The following is a 12,043-nucleotide window of genomic DNA, read 5'->3' on the forward strand; positions in this document are numbered from 1 at the left end:
TACCAACGATTGCCACTCAGAGTTGCCAGCACCCCTGCTCTCTTTCAGCGATTCTTGGAACAATTATTGCTCACTGTCCCTGGGTGTATAAATTACCAGGACGACATTGTTGTCACTGGCTCCACCACTGACGAACATCTTCAAAATCTCCGCACACTTTTTCATGTCTTACAGACTGCCGGTCTTAAGTGTAATCTTCAGAAATCAAAATTTTTTCAGGCATCAATCACGTACTTGGGGTTTTAACACTCTCGGGATTGTATTCGTCCGCTTCAGCAAACTGTCGCTGCAATTGATGTCCTTCCTTGCCCTACATCTGTTAAGGAACTGCAGGCCTTCTTGGGGAAAATAGCATACTATCACAAGTTTTTACCGTCTGCTGCTTCGGTGGCTCAGCCATTGCATCGCCTGTTGCATAAAAACATGCCTTTTTCACTGGTCCGCGTCATGCAATGCAGCTTTCCAGAAATTGAAGACTATGCTGAAACAGGCCCCATGCCTGGCTACCTATCAACCTGGCCAAAATCTTGTTCTTGCCATGGACGCCTCTCAATATGGGATTGGTGCAGTCCTTGCGCACTGTTTTTCTGACGGTTCTGAACAACCTATTGCTTATGCCTCCAAAACGCTAACGAATGCCCAGCAAAAGTATTCTCAAATTGAAAAAGAAGCTTTGGCCATTATTTATGCTCTTCATAAGTTTGGTGTTTTTCTCTATGGATCCAAATTTCACCTTGTTACGGATCACAAACCACTTGTTTACTTGTTTCATCCATCAACGCCTCCAGTGTTGGGCTCTTCTTTACTTGTCTCGTTTCAATTATGAGATTCATTTGTGGCTGACGGCTCAACATGCAAATGCTGATGCACTGTCTCAACTTCCCATGGGTCCTGACCTGGCATTCCATAAAGACGAACTTTTATGTTTCCACCTGGATGTTGCCGAGAAGCGGGTTGTGTACAGGTTCCCCATCACCGGGGACCGGCTGGTGGCTGTTAAGGGTTCTAACCCTACTCTCTCCCAGGTTTTACGCTGTATTCAGAAGGGTTGGCCAGATCATCCGTCCACCAATACTGCGTTACCGCCTCACGGCTAGGGATGGTGTTATCCTCATCTCCACCGACAATGCTTCGCCGCGTGTTATGGTACCTGCGTCTTTGCATGCTTCGGTCTTGCGCCTCCTTCACCAAGGGCACTGGGGTGTCTCTCGCACAAAATCTGTGTCGCGCTGTCATGTGTACTGGCCCGGCATCGACTCTGAAATTGCACACATGGTTGCTGCCTGCGGCCCTTGTGCGTCACAGGCCACCGCCACAAAGTCATCTTTGTCACCGTGGCCTTCACCTGAGAAGCCCTGGGAGTGTATTTATGCTAACTTCACAGGACCTTTTTTAGGTACATATTGGCTTCTCGTTATTGACGCTTACTCTAACTTTCCTTTCATTGTCCATTGCACGTCGCCTACCACTGCGGCAACCACCAATGCTCTAGCTCACATTTTCTCTTTAGAAGGCCTTCCCTCTACTCTTGTTACTGATAATGGTCCGCAATTTGCCTCTTCTGATTTTGTGGATTTTTGTGCCCGTCATGGCGTCATGCATGTCATGGCCCCTCCGTTCCATCCACAGTCAAACAGTGAGGCTGAATGACTGGTCCGCACATTTAAGGCTCAGATGAGGAAACTCCTGACTACTTCTGCTGCTGATGATGATGCACTTCTCCAATTTCTGGCTTCTTACCATTTCACCCCCATGGGCGACCACAGCCTGGCTGATCTCTTACATGGCCGACAGCCCCGCACGCTACTTCATCTTCTGTGGCCTTCCACCTCACAGCCGCGGGTTCCTTCGCTTGGCCGGTTCACCGCTGACAACCGTGTATGGGTACAGGGATATGGCAGGCGGCCAAAATGGACTCCTGGCCGCATCTTATGACACCGTGGCCAATGCCTGTATGAAATCCAGACGGCCACGGGTGTTTCATTGTGTCATTCAGACCAGCTTCGGCATCATGTTCCGGCAATGCCTGTTCCGGATGCTGCTACACCCCCTTCAGCTCTACCTGATGCTCGGGATACTGGAATCTCTCATTAATCACAACACAGTCCTTTCACCATCATATCGGTGCCAGCACAAGAATTGACACCACCAGGAGATGTGTCCATGCAGGAACCAGGTGACCATCATCTGTCGGAGCAACTCTACTCGCCTCCTCCTCCTACGGACCCAGACACATCGCCCATGTCTCCTGTTATAACAACCGGACTTGCCACAATGGGCACATTGGTGCACCGGGCCCCAGCATATTTGACTCCCACTTCTCCTGTAATCTCGACCCGTTATCATCGGGGACACTTCCGTCCGTACAGGAAGCCTCCTCCTCGAGACTTTATCGCCAGTCAAACAACACCTATGGACGTTAGCAATCTACAGGCCACCTCCATCGAGACCTGTGCAAAAAATTCAAAGGGGGGAAAAGTGTTGTGACTCACCGATCTTTCAAAGTGCCGCCGCGCAGTTACGCACGTCCTCTACATGCGGCACTGTCTACCAGCCATGCAGCAGCAGTGCCACCTAAGCGGCCAGCCAGCCAGCGCCCGCTTGACTTGAACTCAGTTATGATTTGACTGTTAAAGTGTACTCTGTTTACTTGATCTGTGACTTTCATGTATTGCGTCTAAGTTGAAATATATTTGTTCAACTTGAAGTTATAACACCTTCTCTGAAGAATAATGCTGGTTTAGTACTCGAAGAATACTTTTAACTCAGACATAGTTTATTTCCAGTTCCACAGAGAACAACTTCAATATTTCTCACATCAATATTCGATTGTTTATAAGTCAACCGATTCGTCTCGCATTAGACTTAATGAAATACATCTGCAATAACATAGTTTTTACAACCACATAGTTTATGAACAGGACTTGCTCCTAGCAAGCCCAACACATGAAGTATAATTAACAATGTTTCAACTGTTCTTCCTTTTTCTTGTTACGATAGTCAACAATATAAAACACCATAAGATACGTAAACACTCCTTGTTCTTCCAGCACGACTTGCATGGCACGAGTGGCAAACATTTGTCAATGCCATTTGACTGTCGTGCCTACCTTGTGCTCGTGACTCCTTTCCGGTCTGCAAACACAAATATGTGTTGCACAGTATGTATGTTCTCTCACACTTATTTTTAAAATATCATGTGTTCAAGATGGTAGAAGGATGAGTGGTTCTAGAATTTACATGGAAATTCTCGAATCACTACATTTATATGGTTTTATACAATTTTTGTAAAGGCCTAACTCCACAACAATGCCTTGAATTATGTTATTCAACATTTATTAATTAGACTCTTGCAGAAAAACCTATTTACAACGGATTTGCAGAATTTCATTGTGGTTGTGCTTTCATCTGCAATGAATTTCATGAAGACTGAGCAGACATAGCTTATAAGTATTGATGATGTGCACAACATGATTGTAGTGGTTCGGCATGTGGCTTACCATGAGACAAAGCACCACGAGATATAGTGTAGACTACAGTAAATGTGATTTTGCATGAACATGCACCTGTGAAAAACAGTCTGTTCCTAGTGGATTCTGTACAGTGAGACCAAAGCTCAAAAATGGACTTGAATCAGTGGATGTGAGGAAATGCTCAAAAACTTCAGTTGAGGAAGTGCAATCTGCATGCGCAGTGTTGCAATAGGAATCAAAACTTATCTACATATTGTCACATCTTAAGGAAAGGGTCATCAATGAAATACAGTACTTGGCACTGGAAGTACGTTTATTGAAAATACCAGTGTACAGCAAGAATATAACTGACATCGTGTATGAAGAGCGCACCTATTTATACAAACATTGAATATTCTGTAATGCTGGTATTTATGTGGACATTGAATATTCCAGAATATACAAACATGAGATAGTTCAAGGACCTTCCAGAAATGATAAATACTAAATAATAAATAATTATTGGTTGTCAGGTTTGAACTGGTGACTCACAGCTCGTGGAATTGCTCCCTCTTCTGTAGGAACAGCAACCTGCTATTTCAGAAGTTGTCATTGGAGGCAACTGCAGGACCTTAGATCTAGATCGACATCTTGTCAGTGGTCCTCTACATGGTGGCACTGGCAGATCCTCGCTTTCTGCTCATGTTGTTACATCCTCTTCATTTTGATGAGCATCGAAGGTAGCCTATACCACTGAAGCTTTGTGATTGTCAAATGGGTCTTCAATTTCTGATCATCAGTGTCCACCTCCGGACTGTAGTATGGCATCTGTAGGACGTGGACAGCACCTCTGTACTTTTGTCTTGATGAAGGATTATAGCTCTCTAGGTCTTCCTCCAAAGCATCCAAGGTCCATATGTGAGACAGCTGCCATGCTTCTCAGGATCCTGTTGATGAGATGTTTCATGTAGTTATTCTGGACATCATCTTATTGAAATGGGAACAGTGTATCCATTGCCATTTTGACCTCATCACCATGGAGCAAGAAAAACAGTATAAAGCCTGTAATGTCTGGCTTCACTATGTTTTATGTGAATGTCATGATGGGTAGTATGGTATGCCAGTCTCTCTGTTCGACATCAACATACATTGAGACCACATCTGCCAATTCTTGTGAGCCTGTATGTCTGTGAATAATATGCAGTTGTCATCCTGTGGATGCTGTTGCAATGTAAAATTATCTCTGATACTAGTCTTGACTGGAAATCTTTTCCGTGACCATGGAAATGGAAATGTCGTGTGGCTAGGGCCTCCCATCGGGTAGACCGTTCGCCTGGTGCAGGTCTTTCGATTTGACACCACTTCGGTGACCTGCGCGTCGATTTTCCATGATCATAAATCATCACCTGGAGTGCTCCTGCCTTCAAAATAAGGTTTTTTTACTAGGAACTTTGCAATTTCTGGAGTTTTGGCAATTGACACAGGTTTGGTAACAGCATAACAGGTTAAGTAGGCAGTGCAAATCATTATCTATCAATTTCTGTGTGTTTCCAGTTTAGTAGAATGGCACTACTGTAGGTGTGATTGGTACCAGATGATTCATAATTAACATTCCTTACAGTGGCTTATATAGTGACTAACAAACTGGTGGAGACCTGGCCAGTGATACCTGCATCTGATTCTGTCTAGGGCCTTCACGAATTCCAGGTGACCAGATTTTGGAGCATCATGGAAAAACGTCAGGGTCAGATGGGCGTAGATGGGCAGAGATGATGAGCAACCATATCCACACCATGTGTTCATAGTTCATCTAATACAGTGCTCCATTTATTAACTGGAATTTTCCTTCAGTCATCTCCTCCTCCTTCAATGCTTCTATTGTTTTTGGGAGTGCTGGCTGTCCCCTCTGTTTGGCATCATTTAGTACAGAAATGAGAAATGGCAGAGTTCACCCTTGCTGCTGTGTTCTGCCAAAGGGGTCCTTGGAAAGCAGTTAGCATCTTTGTGTTTGTACCTTCTTTTGTATACTACTGTGAGGTCATACCCCTGGAGCCTCAGTGACCATCTCACCTGTCAACCCATCAGATCCTACAGGCTAGTCAGCCAGCATGGAGACTTGTGCTCTGCTACAGAGCTCAATAGTTTATTAAATAAATACGGCCACAACTTGTTGACAGACCAAACAACAGGAAGACACTCCCTCTTGGTTGTGGAGTGATTCATCTCAAAGAGTACTCTGGAAGCACCTATTCTGTCTGTATGAGTGGTGTCTTCGGACATGCCTGAAGGAACAGACTCCACTCATACAGATATATATGTGCCGTGGAGGCCAATATGCTCATTCAGTGCAGAGCACTCTGCGCTCAACCTCATGTGGGACTTTGCGTGGTGTGATGAGCAAACAGAGAAAAAAGGGCAAGGGGATGCTACTTTGGTTGCGTGCGGTAAATGGGAATTTGGATCGAGGGATAAGGGGAAGGGCATGCTTTGCTAGTCTGTGCAGTTGTATCTAGCCACTATGCCATGGTGGCGTAGATTGTTAACGCATCTGACCAGTAAGCAGGAGACCTGTGTTTGAATCCCAGTTTTGATACTAATTTTCATTTGTTGCCAATGAATTCTTCTGCCACCCAAATGCAGCAGAAATTGAAATTCATCTTTTCTGACCATATTACCTTCCTGAATTTGCACTAGAGCTGCACCTGTCCCATAACCACGAGCATCAGTGTGAAGTTCTTTCTGAGCATTCTCATCTTACAATGCTAGTGCTGGAGATGATGTTAGAGCTTCCGTAAGCACTAGGAAATATCATTCTTGTGCATTGTTCCATGAAAATTTGGTGTCTGTGCAATAGTTTTTGCAAGGGACATACCTCAGTACAGAAGTTCTTTATGAACAGGCAGTAGTACAAGAACATTCTGAGCAAACTTCTCACATCAAGAATATGCTGATGGGTTGGAAAATCTCTTACTACTCGTATTGTCCTTGGATTGGGCCAGACTCCATCACCATTCACTAGATGCCCCAATACTTTTATTTCTTGGGAGCAAAGTGGTAGTTTTTAGGATTCAGGTGGAGAACTGCAATCTGAACACATTTCAACATGGCTGTCAGGTGGGTTAGATGATCTTCAAATGTCTTCAAAAAATGACGTTGTCATTGGGACACCAAAGATACACTGTGTATTTAAGGTGTGAAAGCAGGTTGTCCATAATATTTTTGAATGTGGCTGGAGATTTACACAGTACAAATGACATAACTCATAGATAAACACATTGAGACCATGTAGAGTTATTAACGCACTCCTTTACTTAGTTAGTCTTTTCAATCTCACTTTCCTCATTAGCTACCTCAACCTCAATTTACTGGTAACCTGTCAGCATGTCCATAGTTGAGGAATACTTTGCTCCTTTCAAGCAGTCCAAGGTGTCATCAATGTACAACAATGGATAGAAGTCCTTTGTCATGAGTTTGTTGTCATCAGCAGTTGACACAGAAATGCCATGTCCCATCCTTCATCTTTGGTGTTCTCTATTACCTCCTGATATATTGGGTCCACATCCATCAGATTTATCTGTTACTTACTCAGTCTGACACTACTGGTTGCCATAAAATGCTGTTTCTCCTCTCACTATTTGGCACAGTAGAGAGTTTAGGTCATGGTGATCTTCCACAACTGCCAAAGGGACCACATTCAGAAGTCTGTCACACTTCGTTCATCCATTTCCTTTGTGCTGCATTCCCGTATGTGCTAACATCAATTTTTAGTACTGCTACCCAGTCTTTTAGCAAAAGGAGAACTCTTTCAGCAAAAGTAATAAGAAGAAGTGATAAAGGCAGTGTCAACTACTGCATTAGCAGCTGCAGGCTAGTGGCTGCTTTATGATGCCATGTAGGTCAGAATAACATGCATATATGGGGATGATGAGACAAGGCTAGCTGCACTCAGCAGAAAACTGCACTGTGCAGCTGGTACTTCAGTGTCACCTCATCAGGGCAGGTCTCTTGTTATTGGTGATGTGACTGGGTACTGGGTTTCAGTGAAAAAATATGCCTTGGATGATATATGTCTGAATTTCAGGGCAGAGGCATTCCTTTTGCCAGAGTCCAGCAGCACCACCACAATGTCAGGGACACAACGGACAGCGAGATGACTGGGCGTCACAAGCAGCAGCTGTGGGTTCTAGACCAGGCTGCACCTGGCTCCACCAGCAGTGGGTTCCACATGGGACTTAGTGCTGTAACACCATCATTCTGCCGATCATGCCCGCTGCCATGCACATTGAGTTCTCCATGAGACTTGGTGCCTCAGTGCCAACCACCATCCAACTCCTGCCAGAGAGCACTGGGTCGAATCCCATGCGCAGCAGTCTCCATGTGCTGCCATGGTGAACACATGCGGCGCTGCTTCAGGTGCCATTACCGATAGAGAAGTAGCGCACTACTGACATCATGACCACGGCCTAAAGAGGTTGCTGGCTGTCCATGGGCTTGCTATGTGGGGCACCTATGCAGCGTCCTCTCATCAGGGTGGAAGCCGCTTCCCATATATCAACATTGGCCAGGGTCAACATAGTGGGTGTGTTCTGCATAACTGAGCCACGACAAAGTGTGTACTGAAATTGAACGAAGCATTCTTTACTGTCAGCAGTGTTTCCTCTGGTCCCTCCAGCCCATCACCACCACCACCACCACCACTAACCACACCAATTACAACTACAATCTTCAGCCACTAACCCCACCAATTGCAATTCAGTGTGGATCAGGAGAGCCGATGTCACTGAAGGCAACAGCAGAGGATGTCCCCCCCCCCCTCACACCTGGCCCCTGCTGCAGTGTGACATTTGAGTCGCAGCCTACAATATCATCATTGAGATTGTTTTTGTTCTTTTCTGGTGACAATCATGGAAATGAGGATGAGGGGGCATGATAATAGTAGGGTTACTTTTGTGAAACTGGAGGAATCAATAGACTTATCACAGCATAAGGGTAATTCTACAGCTGTGTGGCTAGATGCTGTATGTTGCACATAGTGCACTTTTGCATGGGCATTCAGCCCCTTGCACTGTATCTATGGAAGTTGTTTGCTTTATTTGTAGTCATTCTGGGCCAGGTGCAGCTCATGGTTTCCATACTGGGGAAGGCTGTAACTCTTACCCATTGGAACTAACCTAGATCTCGGGCTATGCTACAAATCAGTTTGTCACCACAGCAAACATTTCTGGCGGGGGGTGGGGGGGCAGGGGCCTTATCACACTCTAGCCAAACATTTACATACTGTATTTTCTGTCCGTTTCATTATCAGCTACTAAATAAGATTAAAAACTAGCTCCTGGATAAAATGTATAGGTAGCTTATCAATCCTTGAATGCCACATTACCTGAGAGTTTCCCACAACAAATCGTCCTAAAAGACATGTTTTGAAGATATCTTTAAGGCAGTATGTGTTTGCTTCACTGCATACATAATATTTTTGTATTTTCATTTGAAAACTTCAGATGTTTAGTGTTCTGTGTGCCAAAACTGCGGTGTTTATGAGTTCATGTGATGTTTCCACGATGTCACAGATCTTGTGCTGTGATTGGCTGATGTGAGCAATCCAAACAAGTGCTATGGTAATTTACACCCCATATTTGTTGTATTTATACTTGTGTATCACAAAAAAGTGCATTTAAAGTGATAAAATGCCCACAACCACTCAGCAACATTGTACATTGCTCTGTTGAAATTTTGTTTATATCCTTGTCTGGATTTACACAGTTTTTGTTCTTGATTCATCTTTACATCAGATCTGAGTGCACCAAGCTCCTTTACTTTCATCCTATCTGCACGTTCTGAAATTTTACCTGGTAAAATACATGGTGTTGTTTTTGAACTCGTGGTATGCCTCTGTTATTCACAAGAATGCAAAACTCACTAAACTCATGCACAATACACTCACAAAAAGAAACTTGCTAAAAATGCACGCTACCCCTAGCCAAAAACAATGAAATTGAAGTGCAGGGACATATTTCACGTATGATGTATATTTTGTGTGCTTTTTCCTCTAATCATTCATGAAACTCTCGCTAGGTGATAAAACTTATGTTATTGTGCTGTAGCGCACTCTGGAAACATATTTGCAAAGTTGTTCCAATGATGGATATAACAACCAATGACAGAAACAAAAAAACTCTCTAAAACAGAATCAATGCAATAACACTAAATGTCAATTAATGGCGCAGTTAAGGAGAACAGAGATATACAGAGACAGTGATTCGATAGTGAAGTTTCAGCAACTCTGTTCATTTCCTTTTCATGTAAGCAAATGAACATGAAAATTGTGTGCAGGTTGGCAGGACACACTTAGGCTGAAACACCAGAGCCTTCAGGCCCCCATAAGAGCTGTACTCCAAGGAAACCATGCCCCCAGACTTCTGCTACAAAGAGCTAAGCAGTGTTTCAAGGTGCACCCTTAAGGCTAACTACTACTGTTTGAAAAACATTATTTGATATCACATTTCAACAGTTCCAAAAATGTTGACCACCATTAATTAAATCCGTGTAGGAGGTATGCGAAATCTGTTCTGATCATTTAAATTCTTTAATATGTCTTGAGAATTTTTTTAATGTTTATTTTGGGTTGGCTCTGCCTGAGAGCCTTTAATTATGAGCTGCACCTGTTCTGTGCACATGGCTAGGCAATATAGTGTGTCTCAGTGGGTCATGCATGGGCAAAAGAAGTAGGTTGGTAGTGCAGATAGCCATGAAGTGTTCTATTTAGGTTATTGTTGGATTATTATTTCTGTGTTGTTTTTGGATTATTAAGTTTTGAAAATGGGTGGCATTTGGGCTATGACAAAATCAGACACAAGCTCAATTAAGAGTGAATAAATTAGTTTCAGATAACAGTCTATTGGAGAAAAATAGGAAATAGAACTGTTGAAGTCACAGACTCTAGGAGTGGATCTGGCTGTTGCTAACCTTGTTTCTCTCTTTTCTGGTAGGTCATTTGAGGATGTCTTGGCACTTGTGGAGGATATCAACTCCTCTGCTGACACAGGAGGTTGGTCGGATAAGCAGTTTTTACAGGTAGCAAGGTTAAATTTAACAGGAGAAGTGAAGTAATTTGTATGATGCACAGAGGTGCTCCACAAGGCAGAAACTTCTCATCAATTCAGACAGGCAATCCTGTTGGAAGAAGATCTGCAACTGAGCATTATAGCAGAGGTCCTGCATGTACTAGGCGTGGTGTGCTGCCTATGAGCATGTATGCAGCACACCACACCTGGTACATCTGGTGCTTGGGGACCACAGCACAGCTTCGACACCTGAGGATGGGCTTATAACAGTCCGAAACCAGTCGTGTGAAAATAAAGTAATTTACAACAGAAGCAGTATTTTCGACCTCTGCTAACTCAGACAGGGATTAGAACAAAGCTGTACAAAACAGAACAATGCATGGTTTTTCTCTGAGCAATTGAGAGTAGTTTCCAAAAGTCATAATGAAGCAGTAGAAGAATTTGCAGATAAATATAGTAAACGTGCTTACGAGTTAACACAGAGTAAGGAGATAAATGAAGCATTGCTACAAGAAGCCAAGAAACATGTGGTTAATGCTTTCCTAAGAGGTTTAGCACCAGTGATGTCTAGGAGAATGTGCACTGGACCGCCTAAAGATCTCCATGTTGCTGTTAGATTGTATTGGAGTATGGGGAAATTGATACATCAACAGGTATGAGGGATCAGAGAAATGTATTCACATCAAATATAAAATGTTTTAATTGTGGATGTGTAGGTCATGCAGAGGCAATGCTACTAGCCACAGAGGGACAATGAGGATGGTATGGACTGTTTAATGGGGGGAATGGCAGAGGAGGTCTAGGATGGTGTAAAGTACCTGTTAAAATTAGGAGAGAACCACAGAGTCACCGGAAGTAATTCCCAGTAAAGATAAAGGCAGTAAAAACGAACGCTGAGGCAGAATATACCATAGTGAGTGTTACAAGTGGTAGGGAAAATAAAGTTTTGTTGGACTCAGGGGTGTGTGTGTCAGTGGCCTTAAGAGAGTTAGTTAGTAGGAGGCATTGGAACGCACCACATTACAAGCTGTGTGTAGTAGGGGATAGTAATATACTACCATTGGGGTCAGTAATAATGGATTTTTGGTTTGAGTCAACCAGGTTTAGGCAATGTATGGAAGTGAGAGCTACAGCATAATCCTAGAATTAGACTTTCCACATCAACATCACGTTGTAATTGACCTTTAATGACATATGGCAGGGCTTAGTGGGAAGACATTCCAGCTGGGGGACACTGTTGTCAGTGTCGATCTGTCATGAGGATCATCTTTTGTAGAGGACAATCCAGTTAACCCATGATCAGTGACATTAAGCCTTAATTCAAATGATTTTGTGTTGAGTGGCACTGGGAAGTCTCTATGGGTGACCGTGGAGCCTGACTTACCAAGTGATATGTAATGTATACTGGAACCACTGGAAGATAATGAGGTATTAGAAGCAGCATGTCGTTTGTTGAGACATAGTGTTGTACACTTACAAGAGAGGGACATAGGCAAGGTAGTACCCATCAGTGTGAATAATTTTAATGCT

At 43.5% G+C, this 12,043-nt stretch overlaps 1 protein-coding gene across 1 annotated transcript in view; it reads right to left on the minus strand.

Annotated features, from left to right (window-relative positions):
• Positions 1 to 3,853: 3,853 nt before the first annotated feature.
• Positions 3,854 to 12,043, minus strand: part of LOC124799222 — a 185,103-nt gene continuing 176,913 nt past the window's right edge. The window contains exon 10 of the mRNA XM_047262757.1: positions 3,854 to 4,399. The gene's annotated coding sequence lies outside the window, so the exon portion shown is untranslated. The remainder of the gene's footprint in view (positions 4,400 to 12,043) is intronic.

The sequence above is a fragment of the Schistocerca piceifrons genome, chromosome 5 (genome assembly GCF_021461385.2).
Source record: "Schistocerca piceifrons isolate TAMUIC-IGC-003096 chromosome 5, iqSchPice1.1, whole genome shotgun sequence".
Classification (NCBI taxonomy): Eukaryota; Metazoa; Arthropoda; class Insecta; order Orthoptera; family Acrididae; genus Schistocerca; species Schistocerca piceifrons.